The sequence below is a fragment of the Phalacrocorax carbo genome, chromosome 8 (genome assembly GCF_963921805.1).
Source record: "Phalacrocorax carbo chromosome 8, bPhaCar2.1, whole genome shotgun sequence".
Taxonomy (NCBI): Eukaryota; Metazoa; Chordata; class Aves; order Suliformes; family Phalacrocoracidae; genus Phalacrocorax; species Phalacrocorax carbo.
Genome location: NC_087520.1, coordinates 25937071 through 25957983, shown reverse-complemented (window position 1 = coordinate 25957983; position 20913 = coordinate 25937071). Strand labels below are relative to the sequence as shown.

The 20913-nt window shown below is 36.7% G+C and overlaps 1 protein-coding gene across 3 annotated transcripts in view; it reads left to right on the top strand.

The window, feature by feature from the left end:
* SMPD3 (sphingomyelin phosphodiesterase 3) overlaps positions 1-20913 on the top strand; it is a 123999-nt gene that overhangs the window by 22739 nt on the left and 80347 nt on the right. The window contains exon 1 of one of the 3 annotated variants that reach the window (XM_064459328.1): positions 9912-10004. The exons of the other annotated variants lie outside the window; for them this stretch is intronic. The gene's annotated coding sequence lies outside the window, so the exon portion shown is untranslated. Of the gene's footprint in view, positions 1-9911; positions 10005-20913 lie in introns of those variants that run through there. 3 annotated transcript variants of the gene reach the window in all.

Here is a 20913-nt window from a genome sequence, read left to right as displayed (position 1 = left end):
GCCAGTTTCTCTAGGAGGATGCTGTGGGAGACAGTGTCAAAGTTTTGCTAAAGTCCAGGTAGACCATGTCCACAGCCTTCCCCTCATCCACTAGGTGGGTCACCCTGTCATAGATCAGGTTGGTCAGGCAGGACTTACATTTCATGAAGCTGTGCTGACTGGGCCTGATCTCCTGGTTGTCCTGCACTTGCCTGGTGAGCTCACTCAAGACGAACTGATCCATAATCATCCCTGGTACCGAGGTCAGGCTGAACAGGCCTGTAGTTCCCTGGATCCTCCTTCTGGCCCTTGTTGTAGATGGGTGTTACATCAGCAAGCCTCCAGTCATCTGGGACCTCCCCTCTTAACCAGGACTGCTGGTAAATGAAGGAGAGTGGCTTGGTGAGCTCCTCTACCAGCTCCCTCAGGATTCTTGGGTGGATCCCATCCAGCCCCATAGACTTGTGTCCAGGTGGTGCAGCAGGTCGTAAACTGCTTCCTCCTGGATTATGGGGGGGTTTATTCTGTGATCCTTCCAGAATCAAATTATTTAGCTTTATTTATAAGTGAGTTGTATGAGGCCTTGTGCTGTCCCCTTATATGAAAACTGTTAACTTTGAACATCCTTCACTACCAGTACTTTCTGTAAATATAAAGCCATTCTTTAAATACTCCTGTGTTTGTTCATGATAGTGTTTTTCTACAGTTAATTGCAGATAAAATTTTAAAACTGGCATGGATTTATTAGTACAAGTGACCTTTTCTGCTAGTATCTTCAAGAGAACAAGGACAAAGAAACAGGTGTTCTGGCAGAAAGTTGAAAATAGAATGGTTCAAAGTAGTTTTAAAGGCCAAGGAGAAGAACATACAGGTTACACTTCTGTGAGGGGTATTCAACTTGTCTAGCTTTGTGCAACTACAGTACAAACACATTGCCTACATAGCATCTGAGCTAATCATCTGCACAACCTTTATTGACAGTGGAAAGACATTAGCACTTCAGTGTGCAGTTCATTTCAGCTTTGTAAATCTGAGTGAAAATAGCTGTTTTATAGAGATCAGAGCAGTCTGCCCTGTTATGCTGATAAAACTTCATTATAGTTGTAGGGGAAGAAGAGCGCAACACATTTGGCTGTCTTACATCACTTCAGATGATGTTTAAACTACGTATGTCTGACCTGAGTATGCTTAAACATAGAACAGATTTGCTTTGAATAGGTTTTGTCCACAAACTAATTGCTTGTTACAGACTGCAGTTACTAACGTGTAGCCCAGCTAAATGACTGTCACCTCTTCACAGAGTTGTGGCGCCAGCAAGACATGCTTTTTCTATAAAGTGTGTAACATAATTCTTTCATTTTAAAAGTGGAGCATTGGGTTATTTATTGTCTGTATTTACCCCTTCTTCTTGTTGTCAGGTGGATGTTGATGTGTTGTATTGTTAATTCTAATGCTTGTGCTAAAGGCAACAATTAAAGTAAATTAGAACTAAAGGAAAATATGAAGAAACAACACGTCTAGGGAAAGAGAGCATTGTAGTGTTACTTAAAAACTAAAGCATTTAGACATATAATTTCCAATATAAATAACAAGAAAGGTTGCAGTTTCCAAAGAGTTAGTTACTCTTGTCTGCTGAGGTGAACTGTGAAAAGAAGTAAAAAATACTAAAGAAATCAGTGGGTTTTGAGTCTTTAAAGACTGATACCTGTTAGGTTATGAACACTGAAATTTTGTGGAATGATGATAAGAAATAATCAGTGTACCATTCCTGTGTCTTGCTTATATGTCTGCAGTAAATGTCTTACCATGGATTTCTTTAGCCTTAATCCAAAAGCACTGCATAGGTCTCTGAGGTGGCTGTTGTCCCTCAACAAAGCACATTTGCTTTTGCAGAATATAGGTGACCATGGGCACCCTATATTTGTTACAGTCACTCCTCCACAAGTAGTTGTTAAGCCTGTTATGTGAATAATGTCCAGCAATAGTGAAACCTAAAGACATGAATTTCATACCTTTATTTTTCAGTTTATGTGATGTTAAGATCTTTCTTTAAAAATACTTATTGCTCTGTATTTTCTGCTTGATAATTATTGAGAAAGTAAAATAACTTCATATATAACTCAGTTTAGATAAGCACTGAAAATGTTAAATGATTAGTTAGAACTTCAAACCCTTTTTTTTTGTTATTTATTTTAACTAACATTAGTGTCACCCTGCAAAAGAGGACACGCCGAAGGGTAAATGAAATTCAATATTTTATGTTGGATAGGATGAAGAGAAAATGTTCTGTAAAGGGTATACATGTATATAATTTGAGTTACAGAGAAGTACATAGATTGGCAAAGCAGTACCATCCCATTGATACTAATGTGATGCTGATTTTGACTGTTTTGATCCAAAGTCTGGATTTCCCACTGTAAACTTTCTTTTTTGTAGGCATCAACAAGTAAGTTGGTATGGTTTTGCGATTTGTTTTCTCTTTTTCAGAGGTGTGGGAGATCTGCACATTCTGTGTAAGTAGTGTGTGTGAGACTGACTTATGCATACTTGTGTAGATTACACATATGCAATTAGATTCATAACATAGATTAAATTTTTGAGGTTTTTTGGGGGGAGGGGCTTTGTTCCCCCCCTCCTCTTTCCAGAAGACCTGTTTATGTAAGTTGCATAGAACTTGCTGAGAATATATGTACCTGTGTGCGTGTGCGTATATATGCCAGTGCATTGGTTATATTGTATGATTCTGTTGTACAATTCTTGTCTGGATATTTATGTGTATTCATCTTATAAAAATTGTTGCCAGTAGCATTAGAGTTGGGTCTGAGTTTTCCTTCAGATAAAAGGACCAAGGAGCCCATGCTCCTTTTGTCCTTCTCCAAAAATTAAAACGAGTTCTTATTTGATAAGACACTGAAGTTGGCTGACCTGCAGACTGTAATTTCCATGACCAAGGCAATGAGGTTTGAGAGGTAGGATATTTAAAAGAACTGTACTTAACTTTCTGTGTCAAGATTGTTCTTAATTAAAGATTTATGAATCCTAGGTTGAGAGAATGCAGTAATTTTGAGCTTAGACTTTTCTATGGCTTCCAGTCCAGGCTTCTGAGAACTGGGGAATTGTTTGCTTCTTTTTACTTTTTAGTAAAAACTGCTGACTGACACACTTTTTCAGTCTAGTTTTTTGTTTGTTTGCTTTATTTTTTTAATCTAGAAGCAGCTGTAAGTAGAATAGGTAAATGTATCTTCCAGATGTATTTATAGATTGTGGCTGTCCTGGACTATACAACACACAAGCTAAAGAGTAAAAAGACACATTAGAAATTATATTTGAATACCAGATGAATGAAGATACGTGCTAAAATTTTTTTCTGCAGGTCTGCAGATGAAATAAATGGCATGAATATATCTTCAGATAAGTTAACAAGTGTTCTAATTTCTGTCATTACTGCATTGCAAAGAAAGTACTGTCATATCAACTGCAATGAAGTAGTATCTCTCCAGTCTTTTTTTGTTTAAATCTGCATAATGCTCATGCCCATGCTCTGTACTGTTTCTGGGTATAATGAATTCTGCCTTTAACACTGCAGGGAAGGCAGGTTTCAGAAGATAGTTACAGTTCTGTATATTGGTACACATGCAGAATTACTCAATGAGGTATGACGATGCCTAAATAACGTCAGGTATCTCTGTATATGACATGACTCAGAAGCTACTTTAGCAAGGTGGTTTAAAACAAACAAGCAAACAAACAAACAAACAAAAAGGTGTAGTCTAAGTTTCTGGACTTGTGCTTTCACATCCCAAATGATTATTCAGTGATATTAGAGTGTACTGTGGAAATGTGCTCTGACACATGGTCATCTGTCACTACAAGTCTGTGATCCCATAATAAGAAGTACAGAGATTAATGTTTTATTACAGCAAGGTAGCTTTTACAATTACATATAAGAGAGGGAGCAGGGGGATTGTAAAGCCTCCATCTTTTTATAATTAATATGGAACTCAAATGACCTAAAACTGAAGAACATTACCATTCTGGAAAAATTAGCTGTCTTAAGTTTCATTCTTCCCCCCCATCACAGTTCATTAATGAGGAAAATCCTTTCTATCACTATTTTGTACAAAATTATATTCAGTAAGAACAGAGAGTGCTCATTGTCTCCTACATGATACTTAACCCTATCAACAACCATACAGAATGATTTTATCTCTGCAATGAAATGCTTGTAAGTTACACTGTAGTTCTTTCACTATGGTTCATAATCATGAGATAGCTCCTTTAAATAGCTGTTTGGTTGGTTCTTTTTATTCTGCTTCTGAGAAACGACTTGCAAGATAGGAAGAATAGCACTAGGTCTGCTTGATTCTGCTTTCTATCCTGCTCTTGCCCTTTCCAAAATTCATTTTGAGAAGGGTACAGATTCACAAGCATAGCCTGGTATAGAAGATGATTACTGCACAGGTCAATACTGCTTTCCTTAGTAATTTGCAGTTAAGAATGGTGGGAAAGTGTACTGTCATCTGTTCATTCCCTCAAATTGATTACGGTAAAAGCAGGTTTGTCCTGAAAATTGGGGAAGAGTAAGGTAAGAATATCTACCCTAAGTGACCAGAGTCATTCTCTTCTCTTGTCCACTTCTAATCCAACACTAGTTCTTGGTGTGATTCAGAAACAGAGCCACTGATTTAACCATGTCGCCTTTACAATGTGGTAATGGTTACTTAAAGCTACAAGGTGGAATTATATATCTGATTATGTTTGATTTAGACAGTAACAGAATCATCAATTTATTAAGATGCAGTAAGACAACTAATAGCTGCCTTCTGGATTGTTAAAAGATCAATAGGTCTGTAAGGTCAGGGAGTGGGTCAGTTGAAAAAAGACAAGAACAACTTGTATTAAAGAAGGGTGGTGGAAATGAGGGAGATGATGATTAGCTATCTAGCATCACAGTTTATCAGGGACACAGCACTAATTCAGCTAATCTATATAAATCTATTACAGCAAGCAACTAACAATGGGTGGAAAGCCATGCTCCTGAAACCTGGGAGTGAGGAGAAAGCCGCCTAGTTGTAGATTCATTATGAATGCTATTGGCAAATGTGGGCACATTGCAGTCAGGTTGAAGGCAAATCTTAAGTTTTTGATGACACCAGGAAGCTCTTTAAAGCCCTTTAGAGGATTGGGATGGAAGAAGAAACAGAAAACAAAGTAAATCCTAAAAATGCTCCATACGTAATTTCTTTTCTTTACTTATACTGACTTATGACATATTTTATCATCCTATTGAACCATTAATAAAATGTTAAATATTATAATGAAAGACCTTTAATATTCATAGCTAATATTTACCAATCCAAAGAGAAAACAGTGATTAACTTTTGGCAGAAAAAAACCTTTTTGTTTTTCTAAGAGTGTCTTTTTTGCATTCTTTCCTTTTGCCTTGCTCTGCAGCTTTACTAGAATGCTACCTTCTGTAGATTTTTTCATGCTAGAAAACAGAATCTACATCTGTTGGGTAACTCAGCGGGTACCCTGTTGATTTTATAGCTAACCTTTAGGAGGTGGGTGTAGTGACAGTAGTGCTCCTAACATCTGTTGGGTGTCATTTGTTCAGTGAAGGTGCTGACCTCTTCCCATAAAGTATTGTCATTGTGCAGTGTAATAAGAATATGATTTAGGGAACAGTCCTAAATTTACTGAAATTGCTAGGTATTTTGACCATCTGCTACTTCACACTCATGGTGAGTCGTGTAGCATCCCGTTTTGCAAAGCAATTAAACATTCTTGAGCTGTCTTCAAGCTTCTTGCCTTCCCCCATTGAGAGAGGAAACCAAACATAGTGTGTTTCTCATTGACAGAATTAATGAAATAGAATACTGACAGGATACAGACAAGCATCATTTCAGAACTGCTCTTAGGTATTGTTCTTCCCCAGCAATGGAAGAGACTAGTACAACTCGATATCCTGCAACAACCCTCAAGGTGAATTCCTTTAAGTAAAGCTGTCAATTTGTTAACTATATCTCAAGTTTATATCAGAAGTTCTAATACAAATATATGTAGCTTTTGGTAACTATTTTCTCACTTTAAGGAAAACAGAGTTTGATGTTGGAGTTACTAGATTGATGTCAAAGTTACCTGTTTGAGTTCAGGGTCTTGCTTACTTGGTTGCCCATCTGCTGTTAAACTTAACTGAGAACTGCAAAGGTGTGTTAAATTCTGTGGATGGATTTGCAGGATTTATAGAATCATTTTCTTCCATTCACTGTTTTGCTCTGTGATGATGGGTAGAGCACTTAGGAGCCCAGTTTGAACCATCTGTTAAATAGGCTTAATGTTAAATTATAGAACTGTCTGGATGTTCAAACCAGCAGGAAATCTGAATGGACATAGCAGCATGTTCAGGCCAAGAATTAAGAAGTGCCTTATAGAGGGGTAAGAGACTTCTGGGAGTCTCTCTTTTAATTAAACAATATGAAGCATTTTCCACTTGGAATTTTATTTGGGTAGAGACTTTGAGATAATTATTATAAAATGGCTGAAGATGTTTAGGGGAATAGGTCCATAAAAAGCGCAACTTTGGATTTACTGCTTTCTTATTAATAAAATGTAATTACTGACTTGCTATAATAAAATATATTAAAATATTACTTAAAATATATCTTAAAATTAACCTCTCAGCAATCCTAGATATTTTTAGCACAGAAATTAACGTTTGTTGAGAGCAAATATAATTTTCAAGTTAGAGCTTATAGAGGGTTAAAGCTGTGCAGGATCATTTTTCATCCTTTTTTCTTTTTTCCCATAGTAATTAGGCACAATGCCAGGCAGCACAGTGGAAAATTAATTTTCTTTAATAGAATATTTTTACAGGCACTGCTGGACACATACGGATATCTTCTGTATTTTTCTTCCTTGTGAAGCTCTCTCTACGGTCATATCTTCTATGGGAAAGACTTTTGGTCATTAATTAATTTTTTTCTAAGGTATCTACATGCTGTTTGAGGTTTGAGCCATTTCAGTTGGTAAGGTGCTTGCTCACACTGGGCATAAAGTTTTGTGGGTTTTTTGTCTTCAAGATACCTTGAGGGTATTTGATATGGAGCAATGTTGACTAACATGATGAACAAAGACCGTTTTAGAAGTAACATCAGTCTGTCCTGCATGTTTTTAGTAGAGTTAACTGGGGAGTAGAAAAACAGGGGAAAAAATGTTTCCAATCCCTTTCATCACTAAAAGAACGCTTCTGCTGCTCAGGTACTCACCTCGGTGGCTCCTTCTGATTTCCAGCATGATTCTATGTAAAGAAAGAAGTGCTTTACTACAGAAGTTCCTTAAGTTTGTATCTTTGTAAGACTGGCTGTTGCAAGAATATTTTCTTTGGCTGAAATCTTAAGAGCACGCTATTTGCAGACAACCAAGCTGTAGAGAAGGGGTTTTTTTTGTGTGTTCTGTCTGGTTTAAAAAACTGTAATGCCATTTCATTCCTGTTACTGGCCTGAGGTACATGAGATTTCTGAGGCCTTCAGTATGATTTTATTGAAATCTGGTCTACATGTTGTGTGGATCTGGTAGTGTCCATTCTTCTTTCTGCTGCTGTAGTTCAACCACTAGAGTATGAGTAATCGTGTTTGGAGTTGATTTAAAAAAATCACTGTCTCTCTCAGCATTAGCAATTCACTCAGGCATTGGAGGTGTATTTATCTTCCTTTAAATACTTTTTAAGACCTAAGTTAAAGCTTTCAGGTATGAAATTTCAGCTGTTTGGAACTAAGATGGTAGTAAACAGATAATCAAGTTTAACCAGATGCTTTTTTATGGGTTTGAAATGCATGACCTTGAAAAGATTTTTATACTATGTTGTAGGCTTTCATCAAAACTAGTAAGCTATATAGCAAGAGGCGACCTCTTCTCTTTCAAAGTCTATTGTGAAGTCAAAAGTCCTCTTTTCAGTGCTGTATTTTTTTTACTATAGTTCAGTGAGTTACTTAGTAAGAATATACTGCTTTTATTGCCACGGCAGCTATCTTTTAAAGTTTGTGTCTGTTAATTTAGACTCCAGTGCTAGTTTGCGTTAATATAACTTCTTCAGGGGGAAAAAATGGATAAAATACTGAATATAAAAATCAGTGTGTTAGGTTTTATCACTTTACAAGCTTGTTCAGATTGAGCAAATTTTGTAGCTGCCTTGAGATACTAATTGCATCCATAGAAACTGTGAGAGTGGTAATTACCTAGAGAGCTCCTTCTTTACTTCCCATTTCTACAAGTAAAATACAAAATTTTTGCATGATTACTGCCATCTTCCAGAAAATCTCTGCTCCTTTTTGTTTGTGGGATGAGTTGAGTGGTTTTGGCCATTTTCTATAAGCTCTAAAGCACTTCAAATCTTTTAGGCATAGTACGGTAACAACTGCATGTAGTAGACTTGATTTCCATACAGTCTCTCTGAATCAGCTTGTGCCATTGGAGTCTGAACAATGTAAGGAGTGCATTATGTTATATAATGTTATGCAATAATAAGTAATAGTAGTAATAATAATAATATGCAACCTGGTGCATAACTTGGTCTCTCTAAACTAGAAGGAATTAACTTGAGGAGTATGGGGGGAACCACTTTTCCATGCCTCTCAATTGTATAGTCAATTGATACCTTAACCGCTATGCTTTCATTGCTTTACTGCGGGAGGGGCACAGCCTCAAAAGATCCACAAAATTACGTAACAAAATGTAATGGTAGGGACAGGAATGCCTCCATTACAGAGGTGGTGCTGCTTCTGCTGAGTGCTTGCAAGTCAGTCTAAGCCCTTCTCTGGCTTGCATTAAATGCTTCTGGTAGAGGATGGAATTTGTAATCCCAGACTGCTTTCAGTATGTACTTTTCTAGTTATTTGCCAGTTTTAGCTGGTAGACTTAGACATAGGAGAATGCAGTTAAATACAGTTTTTTTCACAATTACCTAATTCCATAATTTGTTTTCTAGACGTGGTTTTCTTTGCATGAATTTTTTATATATATTAGAATTCAAAGAGACTGAGTGGGGAAATCTAGGACATTTTTGTATGCTAAGGGGAGTGACTTTAGTATTATTGTCTGTAAGAGGAGGAAAAAAGCTACAGTCCAAAATGAATTGCATATGGAAAATTACATTTGAGGTTGCAAGAAAGAAGATATTTAAGGGTTTGTTCATGGAAAAATATAGTACATCTTCCACTGCTTATCTTCATGTGTATAATATACAGTCTTACTTGAAGGTCTCTGTTGGTGTGGAACAATTTCTCCTAGAGTATACAAAGCTTAATACTGTTGTCTGGCACACATCCTGCTGAAGGACCTGGGAAGTGTCAGAAGTATGGTTTCTCAGGCTGAAATTTCTTGTTTCTTGCCTTGTTTGTATGAGGGATCATACCGCACATGCTATGCCGGCATATTTGTGTATCTGCAGACATCATTCTTTATTGTAGTATTTTTGCACCTTCTTGAATCTAAAGTGATCTTACTGATCACAAAAAAAAAAAGTTTAAAAAAAGCCATGAGTTGTTACTTCACTGGAAGAAAAATCCATATGTGCTATTTTGCAATCTATTCATAAAGGCTTTTCTTTACTAAAAAATAGGACTAATGCTTGAATATTTGTTACATCTTCATTCCTCCCTCCCATTTTATCATGTTTATGAATGTGTGTGTTGCTGGCAAAGTGGTGTTTCTTTATTGAGTTTTGTGATCCTTTAATGGACAACATCCGGTTCTTATAGATTGCAGCTAGCAAATGGGTCACAAGAGGGGAAAGCTGTTCATAGGCCTCAAATATCTAACTTGCGTTTGTCTGGTTGGTTATTGGTTAAAATCCAGAGTGATAGTAAACTTGAGCAGCAACTGCATAATTTTCTTCAACTGTTTCTTCTGAGGCACGGGCCAAGAACTGAGCGCTGACAAGATGTAAGAACAATAGCAGCAGCTGTTGTTCTTATATCCATTAACACTGATGGAAGCTGCTCCCTTCAATGGGGAAAAGATTGTGGGTAAGAACTTGTGGTAATAACTTGTAGTGACAGGATGCGTGTAGATGTTTAGTCTAAAAATTAATCAGAAATTGAAATTAAAGAGAGAATGCTTAGTCCGTGTCAGGCAGTTGATGCTCTATTTCTTTGCTGTTTCTTTTCTCCTCTGCCTCTGGTTTTAAAATGCTGCAGGGAAGGTTCAGAGTTTTCCAGACAGTAGGCTGAAGTAGTACCTGCCCTGAAGCAATTCCTTAGCTGTAGTTTCTGAGCCTTGGTCAGGGTTGGTGGATCCTCTTATTAGTGTGTTAGGTGGAAGTTTGTTGTTCAGACTTAGTCCAAGCAGGAAGGGCTTAACTTACATAGTGAAGGTGTTTTCATTATGCAGCTTCTTTTATAACTCTTTTCTATCTATGTGAAATGTAATGACTTCTCAAAATTGGCAGTCACCGAAAAAATTCTAATAAAAGGAACTTTGTTATTTTAACTATGTAATATACAGTTGGATTATTTTAGACACATACAAACCAATTTAAAATAGAAAACTCATAAGTGCTTTCACTTAAATCTATTGTTATTTATTGACTGATAGCTATGTGTGAATTCTTACATTTTTAAGGAGAAAAAAATCTTTCATGCTTTCAGTTATTAAAAAAATGTTTAATAATCTTCATTTGTTTGACTCAAAGTTGGCTCTTTTTATCAGAGATTTGCTGTCTTATATTTGAAAAGCCCATTGTTTGCCTCTGAAAGGTTCTTAATAGAGCTTTAACAGGAGACTAAATTTGAACAGCCAGAAATATTTTAATATAAAATTGGCTCATTCTCACTCTGGATTGCTTAAATTTTAATCTTCTGAACTGCAGCAAGAAACTTGAAGATCTATCCCCTCTCTATCTTCTGCAGCTTTAGCTCTTGAATTTATTCCCTACTACCAAAGTCCTGTCTGTGCTGCTGATTCTGTATCATCAGCATCATTATTATTTGTGTACTCTACACATCAAAATTTATTTCTGCATCTGTTTTAGGAAATCTGATTTCTTTTGACCTGTAGGGAGAAAAAAATTATATACTTAGATATTTTACATACAGACTGTTCTAAAACTGTTTCAACTATTAGATTGTTATGATTCTTGTATTAACTTCTATTTGCTGAAAATGATGTTTACTTATTCCTCAGTAATTTTGAGTTATATAAATCTAATTGCTGGAGAGGACTGAAAGAAAGCTTGAAAGATCAAACACTAACATTACATCTTATTAAGGCATGGATGGTTTTGCTTGGTTTCACAGTCTTTCATGTAACAGTGCATGAAGAATGAGGCCTAGGAAGCAGGCAGAGTTAATTGGGTATTTTCTCCTGAAGAAATTATACTTTTGTTTTATTCATGTATTTGCCAAAAATGGATAAGCACTTTTCTTGATGGCCCTAGCTAATAGTTTAAGGGAAGGAGCAAATGCTCAGGTTTTGTGCGTGCTTCCTAGCTTGGGGGCCAGAAATATTGCAGTCATTTTATTGTGAACTGTGCTGAAACTAATCAGCTCAGCCCACAGAGGGTTTTCTGGATCAACTTGGATCATGTGGATCCAACTCAGATTTCTCTGCATTATGCTCCTGGTACTGAGGTTTGCTTCTACTGTGCTCTAGCTCAAGGAGTGTTTTTATGCATGGGCTAAATACACTTACATTTATCCTTGTTCTCATTAATGAAAATACTTGAGACTCAATAAAACCCTGAATAACCTTGTCTGACCTCATAGTTGACCCTACATTGAGCCAGAGGTTGGACTACGGGCCTCCTGAGGTCCCTTCCAAGATGAATTTCCTGTGAGTATGGAGAGGCCACTAAGGACTTCAACACTAATGGGTGGTGAAACCTGTATGAGGGACAATTCCTACATTAATCTGAAAATGAACAAAACTTTTTTTTCCTGAATAATGCTTAAGTGGGTTATGCAAAGCAAAAAGATTACTTAATTCAGGCAGGTGCAGTGTCTTCTGAACAGACTTGATGCTGAACAATCCTGATGTTCAACCGAAATGAAGGCAAGTGTATATGTGAAGTATAAATCTAAACTAGGTCTATTGGTCCAAATATTTGACTGTTCACCTGCTGCTGATGACCAAGTACTTGATATCTGTGTTTTGTCAGCTGTTGCACAGTTGAGAAAAGCAGCAGTTACCATTTCTCCCTAAATCCAGATCCTCACCTTGGCCCCAGGTGTTGAAGCCACATTAATAGGGAGTGAGGAAAGTACAGATTGAATGAGTTTGAGTGAGCCAGATATCAACATCAACGCTTAGCTGGGAGCATTGTTTGGTTATCCCTGAGGGTGGTTTCATGATACACTTTAGCCAATCTAATGTCACACTGCTGCTGCCTATGCAGGCTTGCCTTCCTGTTGCACTGATCCAATTCACCATTAGTACCAGCACAAAGTGGATGGCAGGAATACAGTACAGGGAGAGGAGACTGACTTTTCAGCTGCAGCACTGAGCTGTACCTTCACAGAAGTTAGGTTCAGCTGAACATGGTAATGTGAACTCTGTAGTCTCCTCTGATACGCTTCCTACTCGGACTCTGCTTTGAAAGAGGACAGGATGTTCTCTCCTTAATATCTCTCAAAAATGCAAGCCTCCATAATCTGCCATGCTGTACTTCCGTATTTGGAAATGTTGCAAATGATGATATAATTCTGTTACTTTGAGGGAAGGTGGGACCTCAGCTGGTGCCCCAGTTGTACCCAAAAGCCAGGCTTTAGGCCTGGTGCCATGGTAGGGTGCTAAATACTAGCAAGAATGTTTTTAGTCCATTGACCCCTGGGTTATTGGCCCTGCATGTTTCTTCTGCACCAGATTCTATTGTGCATTTAAAAATCCAGGAGGATTTTTTTGCCAGTGACCTTCCCCTTCTACCATATCAAGGCAAGTGCTACAGGATAAACACTTTAGGGTCTTTGTACCCCTTCTGTATTCTGGGCAAATACTTTTTTATATCCCCCCCCCCGCCCCAAGAGGCTGAAACATCTGTGTAAATTAAAAATCTGATTATGCAAACTCTGAATCACCACCAGTTCCTACTGAACAATGTTGTAGACAAAGGAAATAGGCCTTTCTGTTTATTTTTTCTATATAACCCATGCATGCCAAAATATGGATTAATTGAAAACAATATCATTTGCCAAATAGGATTGTTTTCCATTAATCTCCCACCTTAAGAAAAACAATTTTGAACCAAAATTAATGTAACTTTACATTTTTATATTTTCAAAATGAAATATTTAGTGTTTTAATTAAAAATCAAATTTTGGAGTTATTTTCTTGAAAAGTCCTAAAATCAAAATACAATTATTTAAAATTAAGCTAATGACTTTGAACCAAAATTAAGACAGAGGGGGCGGACACTTGGTTGAAGGTTTTCCACCATGAGGAAATATTTTGGTATTTTAGACCTTTAACTAAGAAAATAATTTCATACAGAGCTTTTCACAGGAGTTCACAGAATACAGAATCTTCAATGTTTTAGACTTCTTTTAAAACCTAAACCAAATGTATTTTCAGCTGACTGTGTAGCCATGATAAAGGTGAGATCAGTGTCTACTGCAATACTGAACCATGCCAAAGTCTTGCTTCAGGACACTTTATTAGTAGTTAAATCTTTTAGAGACTAGTAATTTTGACCAGTGTTGTCCAAAAATGTCAGCCTTGTCCGTTTAGGTTGGCAAGAACATGTGGCAAGGCAGGGGGATGGAGAGGGGAAAAATGATGTGTTGAAATCTCAGAGGCGGCTGTGAGCAAGAGCCACAGACAGAACCAGAATGAATCTGAACATTAGTTTAGGGATGTAACCAATCAGTTCTGAGTAACTGCAAGACTTGAAGTGGGGAGGGGGAAACAGATCTGCTCTTTCCCACAGGCTTTACACTGAATGTTTTAGGTCTCCTGTCACTTACATGGAGAATTGTCTCATCTTTCTTGCGTCACTTTGTGCTTTTTTTTAATGCAGAGTGTCTTTCAAATCCTATAGTGTGGTAGGGGTTTTTTTGGGAAAGGATATGTGTGTTTGCTTTCTTTGGGAAATACTGTCTTTTTACAAACTTATAATTACTTTTTGCATTTAATTTCCATTACAGTTTGCTTCATTCTGTATTGGGTACTTTTTCCTTTTCTTTTTTCCTTTTTTCTTCCTTTTTTTTTTGTTCCCTTGTATTTTTTTCTAATTTCTAGCTGCTACTGGGCCAGAATAATTCCTGATAACTTTTATAAGGATGTATGAAAGACAGGGTGTGTCCCAAATACTTCACGGTTTGAATAGGGGCTTTCCAAGGGAAAGAGATCAGAATGGTCCAAATAACAGACTTTGAAGCCAAAAACTGATCTTACATGAGTGTGGACAGCTAGCAGCTGTACCCACCCAGGCCCAAGGAAAAGAAAGCGCCAGACCAAAGGCACACCGTATACTGGGTAAGGTGCTTAGAGGTTGCCTAGAGGCTGTTTGCCTAGACAGGAGAGGTTGCGTAATGGGGATCAGTCTCTCAGCAAGTCTGATCCCTTCTGAAATAAAACCTGGAAAGGAAATCTGTCCTTCATAATATGAAGGGCTTTGATAATGCTTTTAGGACTACAATAACATATTGCTACAACTGCTTGCTTTACTGACATGAAAGGGACAGAAGTTTGAAACCAGTTTCATGAAAACCATTTCTAGATATTTTTGTAAACAACATAATTCACTTAGTGTGTTTATTTCTTCTACATTGTTTGGGGAGATTACTGTTAGGTTGCTTTCTTTTTCTGTTGAAGTTTTCCAGAGATCTTCACAATAGGCTTACAATTTCTAAGGATTTTTTTCTGTTTAGAAACCACAATGTTTGTGTATATAGTTTGTTTTTTTTTTTAATCTCACAGGAATTCACAGACATTGTGGGCTCAAGTTAAAATAATCAGCTCAGCCATATTCACAGCCAACTGTAAAACTGCACTTGCAGGTGTTGCTTGTATAAAGCCAAATGTAATTGCTGGAGAAGTCAGCAGGAAATTGGATTCACTTCTATGTGAATCAGGTTCACAAATGGCTGCAGTGATTAGCAGCGTGACTTTTGTATGTCCAATTGTTCCCCTGCAGAAAGTCTTAGAATGGTTCCAGAACCTGTCATCAAAAATTTGTCCGATTATTAAAAAGGTTGAACTTATCCGATGTAGAATGTACTTAAATCACAGTCAGTAGTCCCGAGCTTCTGATTTGACCAGTATATTAGCAACCAGCAAGGCTGTTTCCTTTGCTTAACCACAGGGTGCAAATCTCAGGTTTTTAACTGCTGCTAATCTGTTGTTGAATCCCACTGAGGAGAAAAGGTTGCGGCATAATGATTTCCAAATAGGTCTTTAAAATTAGAAAGCAATATGTTTATTGGGAAATATACAAAGTTCATGTTGTCTGGTATTAAATTTGAAAGTTTTGCATTAGAAATAGTTTGTGGAGCATTAGGTTGTCTACACTACAGTACTCTTTAGAGTCAGAAATTATTCTTTTCAGGTACCGACAGCATAGTCATGGTTATAGGAGGGAACACCAAACTACTAAGGTTAGGAATGTTATTTGGTTTTGTTTTATTTTTCAAATCTTCTCAAGAATTTGGTAATGGAATGTGTTCTAGAATATTAACACATACAAGTAGCTGTTGAATCTTTATAAAAGTAGGCTGCTGGGAGGGCTTTTTTTTTTTTTTTTAAGAAAGCTGTTTATAGCTCTTGAGTTTACAAAGATTTGTGCATGTAAATTGACCTGCTGAAGCAGAGATGGGTATTTATAAAATAAAAATCTATATTAGTAGCATTGCAGAAACTTTTCCTTCCTTAAAGCCTTATTTGAATAGCCAGATTATTTTTACCTATTAATAATCATTCATATATTATTTTTCTCCCACTAATCCCTCACTAGAGGACTATTCTTACCTTTGGTATGCTAGCATTAGTTGTTAAAAACAGTAATGTAGGTATGCAGGGCCTATGTGAATATTCACCTCTGTGATTCATATTGACGTTAATAGAATAACATAGCAAACTTCTTTAGGAGCCAGATCTTCAGTCCAGGGAAGCCAGGATATATATTCCCTGATAGATCTTGGAAGGTTCTGTCTTCTGATGTGATCAGCATTCATAGAGAGTTGCATGTACTCTGTCTTCATCAGTACAGCAGGAACTGGTTGCAGTCAAAATCTCTCTGCAAAACTACAGTAATTATCTGCACTGTTAGTAAGATAATGCGATGTGCTGAGCATTGTTGCTGAGAGAAGAGGGTGCCGACCACATTGCTGGGCATGTCCATAGCTGGCTGCTGAATGCAGGAAGAAAAAATGGATATTCTTTAAAAAAAAAAAAGCCTGAAACTTCTTATGTGTGTAGAATGTTAAACATTGTTTAGGGATATTCATATTGAATAAACTTTGGAAACATAGCTGAGGTATTGATATTGTAAATAAATGAATTTTTGAAGGCTTTGGGAAGTTAATGAATTCTATGAATACCTGCAGATTTAAGATGCATCTGCACTAACTTTTTTCTGTGTTCTTACACAAAATGTTGAATCAGTGCCTCTGAAAACTAATAAGGAGAAGAGTATGTCTGTCTTTCTGGCTGGGTGCTTCAGAACAAAGTAGTTCAGAGGCACAATGAAAAGCTGTCATTGTTTTGTTTTCTCACTTTTGTGCCATATGTTCATTTACACAATTCAAATGGTGACTGTGTAAGACTATCCAGTCTTCTGCAGGGGATGGTGTGGAACTGCGTAAAAGGTTTCTGGCAAGTGTTCGTGGTAACTGTTGAACTTGGAACTCGGTTGTACATTCCATTTTGCTTATGCCACTTTTTTTACAATAAGTTTCTAAAGTAATTAGAGCACATTTTGTTTCAGAAATATTAATTGTAAAGCCCTGATTACTACTGACTGTGCATGAGGTACTCAGTAATTCCATGAATGCCACAAACCTTTCTCAGGCTTTGCCACAAACTTTCTCGTGCTCTGCTTACCTACAACTCTGAAAATACCATTGTTTGCAACATAGTTCTTCTCAAGCAGAAATCTGCTGTGTTTCTCTTGCACTTTCCTCTTCAACAGGCATTGCTGAAATTCATGAAATAGTAAACATGTCTCATATCAATGATAGCAAAGCTAGCATAGCAGTGGTAAAAATGTATTTTTTGGTTGGGTTTGGGTTTATTGATTTTGTGGGTTTGTTTGTTTTAAGAATATTATAACTGGAAGATGTTGAAGTGTGGAACATCTCAGTCGTGGCAGAAATGAATGGCAGGGTAGAGTGAGTGATGCAGCTGGAGGTACAAAACAAATGTAATGCAATTTATTTGGCTTTTGTGACTTACGCTCATCAGGAAAATCTAAAATATAGCATCTACCATGTGCTGGTGAACCCAGGCTTGGAAACATAACTTTTCATCACTGTTGGGAATACCATAATTGATTTGATGGAATACACTTGCCAAGAGCATGATGAGAATTGCTATGTCATTTTAAAGGTGCTTAAAAGATGCAGTGGGATAGGATGAGATGTGGGGGAACTCTGTTAGGGAAGTGGTTACTCTAAGTCCCAGCGATGCTAGACTGCTAATACCATCTGTTCCTTTATCTTCTGATTGTCTTAATTCTAAGATTTCTGTTTACATGGTTTTAGAAGCTGCAATACTTGAATATACAGGATCCTGTAGCTATAATAGATTTTTTCAATTTGGATGGGAAAATTATCCATGTACCATTAGCCAGCTGACTTTAAAGCATCATGAAAAGTGATTATTATTTTTCTCTAGTGCAGATGGTAGTATAACTCTCTTATGGTACATTTGATGTATATTTACCGACTGGTATGCCTAAACCAATGACAGCATTTTCTGATTATATGTGTCCTTTCAGAGGGTTGTATGATTACAAGGCATAGGATGTTTGAGCAACTGGTGAGATATATATGCAGGGGATATTTATTTACTTTTGTACGTAAAATTCTGAAGCTTGGTACTGGATTTCTTTTAAATATCATTGCTTATTTTTATTTACAGTACAGTCTGTGTGTTTGGCATTTTTTCTAATAGCACCTGGTATACTAGCGTGAAGAGACAGCCGACAGCTTCTGCTCATGAGTGCTGCAAAACCAACATTATGAATCCCTGAGAAATTACATCTATTTCTTTACTTGAATCTCTGTAATGTTTATTGGCTTTGTAGATGGGAATTGTCTCTCTCATTGCAATTCCAGAATACAGTGAGATTTGATTGTTGGTTTCAGTTTAAAAGGGAAGAGTAACACTAGAAGGAAGGAGTGCATTTTCTGAAGTGGAAGTAACTGTCTGTAGATAAGACTGGCAAATTACTGAAAGAATGGCATGCAGAGAAGTAAAAAATAATAACTAAAAGACTTAATAAAAATATAATTAAACAAGATTAAAGGGATAAAATATCCAATGCAAAGGACTGGTAGTTTCTTTTACCCATGTTGGCAATAATAACTATAAATGTCTCATGTGAAGTCTCAGTCGAATTTAGACATTGACAAACAGTGCTGTTCTTTAAGTAGAATTTGCTAGGTACAGAAAACAAATTATATTATTATTGTAAGACTAAACATCTACTAATATGTAAATCAGGTGATTTACAGATTCTGAGTGATTTTACATCCAAGATTCTGGAAGTCTTAGAATTCTCCAGTGTGAAGAATGAACAAATAAAGTCAACGTTTGTTCAAGAGTGAAAAGCATTCTCTCTGTTCTCCACATGGTTAATGGGCTGACTAAAATGGGTATGGCCTATCAGTTTTCACAACAAATATTCTTATTTGGAGCAGAAAGGTGAGGGCACCAGTTGCAGGAGAAAATTGGACTCTTCTTGCTGTAACTGTTTAGTAATGAATGATGACAGACACACAAAACTGACATTGCCCCTGTTGCTATGGTATTTCAATGGTAGAAATGCCATCTCCTTACCGTATGTGAGAATAATTTTGGATCCATGTGTTTTGCTTGCTGTCTCAGCATCCCACTCTTTTTACTGTGGCACTTTGTTACCCACTTATGAGGATGGACTTCCTGGTAATTTGTTTGAGTCAAAGAAATAAGTTCTGGAAAAGAGCAGCCATTTCCAGCTTGTCACATCTGACCTTTCAGAAGTTGAAGTTCCAATTTCCAATTTCCTGATCCAGATGGTTGAGGAAATCTTTCTAATAGAGTAAATCTCTACAGATGCAAACAGTTCATTAATAATTCAAATTGCCTGAATTAAGATAGTCATCCCATTCTTTATTCAGTGTTTGAATTAGTGTAATCTGATTTCCTTTATTTCCTGTACTGCCTTTACTAAATCTTATTTTGATATAGCATATGATTAGGCCATGCTATGAAATAGCATGTTGGAAGGGGTTCTATTGAATGACTTTGGTCATAATAATTCAGACAGTGAAGACTAGCATGTCTATGAAAATAAATCTTTACATATAAAACCCAGAAATGCTTACAAATAGCTTGTCGTATTGTATCATTACATGCAGTCATTTGCAGCCAGATATCAGTGTGATAGTCAATGTGGTCTAACAGTAATTTGGATAAGAAACTTCCAGAGAGAACCAGGTCTTCTATTCAGTAGTTTCTGCATACCTAGTTTTATGTAATTTGAGCACTTCTTAAATATTAACTGTTCTAGCATTTAGTTTTAAAATCGTACCTGGTGTTCTGTCTTAAAAATGACGTAAAGTTATTGTTGTTGCAGTTCTATTTTTCTTAGTTGTGGAAAGAAATGGTTTTGTATGAGAAAGATAAGAACACACTGCTCAGTTCACTACTGAGATATATATGTGTAACTCCCATGTGACAAATACACCTGGATTTCTTAATGATTTAGGAAAAAAACACCCAATAACCCATGAAGCAAAAAGCAATGCAGGTAGCAAGAACCTGGTGATATGCAGAACAGGAATCTTTGTTCTGAATTTTAAAAGAATTTGGTTATATAGTACAAGCTTCATTATTTCACTGGTCCTTGCTTTCATAGATAACAAGAAGACATGGTCTTAGCCTTTAGTCAGAGTCTTAGCATGGAAAATGAACTGATGAATGTGCCTGAGCAGGGCTGCAGCTTTTTTTGTAATAGTTTCTAGAGACGTTTAGATCATCTTGCATTGAAATCCACATAGCTGTACTTCGCCTTCTGTCATTCTCATAGACTTTTCCAAAATGAATTTGAAGAAATTCTCTCTTGTTTAAGATTTATGTTCTCTTGCCTGTATCTATCATTTTTATTAACTCTGAAATCCATTAATTTTTAAATTTAGCACACTATTCTGCATGTGGAACTACAGTAGCTATGGAAGCAAGTGAACACTGTCGCTTACAATTCTAACCTTTTTTTAAAAAATATTGATAATAGAAAAAGGCATACGTTTGCACCCAGTATTGCTTCAAGTTCTAAATTTGCTATTTCTAAATGAAAAACTTTTTTACTGCTAGTTTTTTTCAAGCTAGTCTTGCACTTCCATTTTGTGCACCAAAGGTGTCCTCTCTCACACAGATTGAAATGCCCCATCTGGTAGAGCAAAGGGTCACTAAAAATGCTAAATTACAAAAAGTAGTAGGTGGTAACATTAATTTCTGTAATAATATTTAAAGAAGATGCTTCTGGCCAATGGGAACAATATGCAGTTGAGTGGTATCACTTAAACTTCTTGGGAAAGTAATTCTAAATATTTTTTCACTCGCAGTGTACCATATAAGAGATTAGATGTTTAGAAGGGAAATTCATTCCAAAGCTACTGGACAGCTGCTGTACAGAACTCAATGTCAGTGAGTCAGAAATACTGGTTAATCCACACTGAACAAGCCTGGAATCTGACACTACAAGAAACAGCAGAACCCTGCAGAGTGAGGCTTATGAAGCTG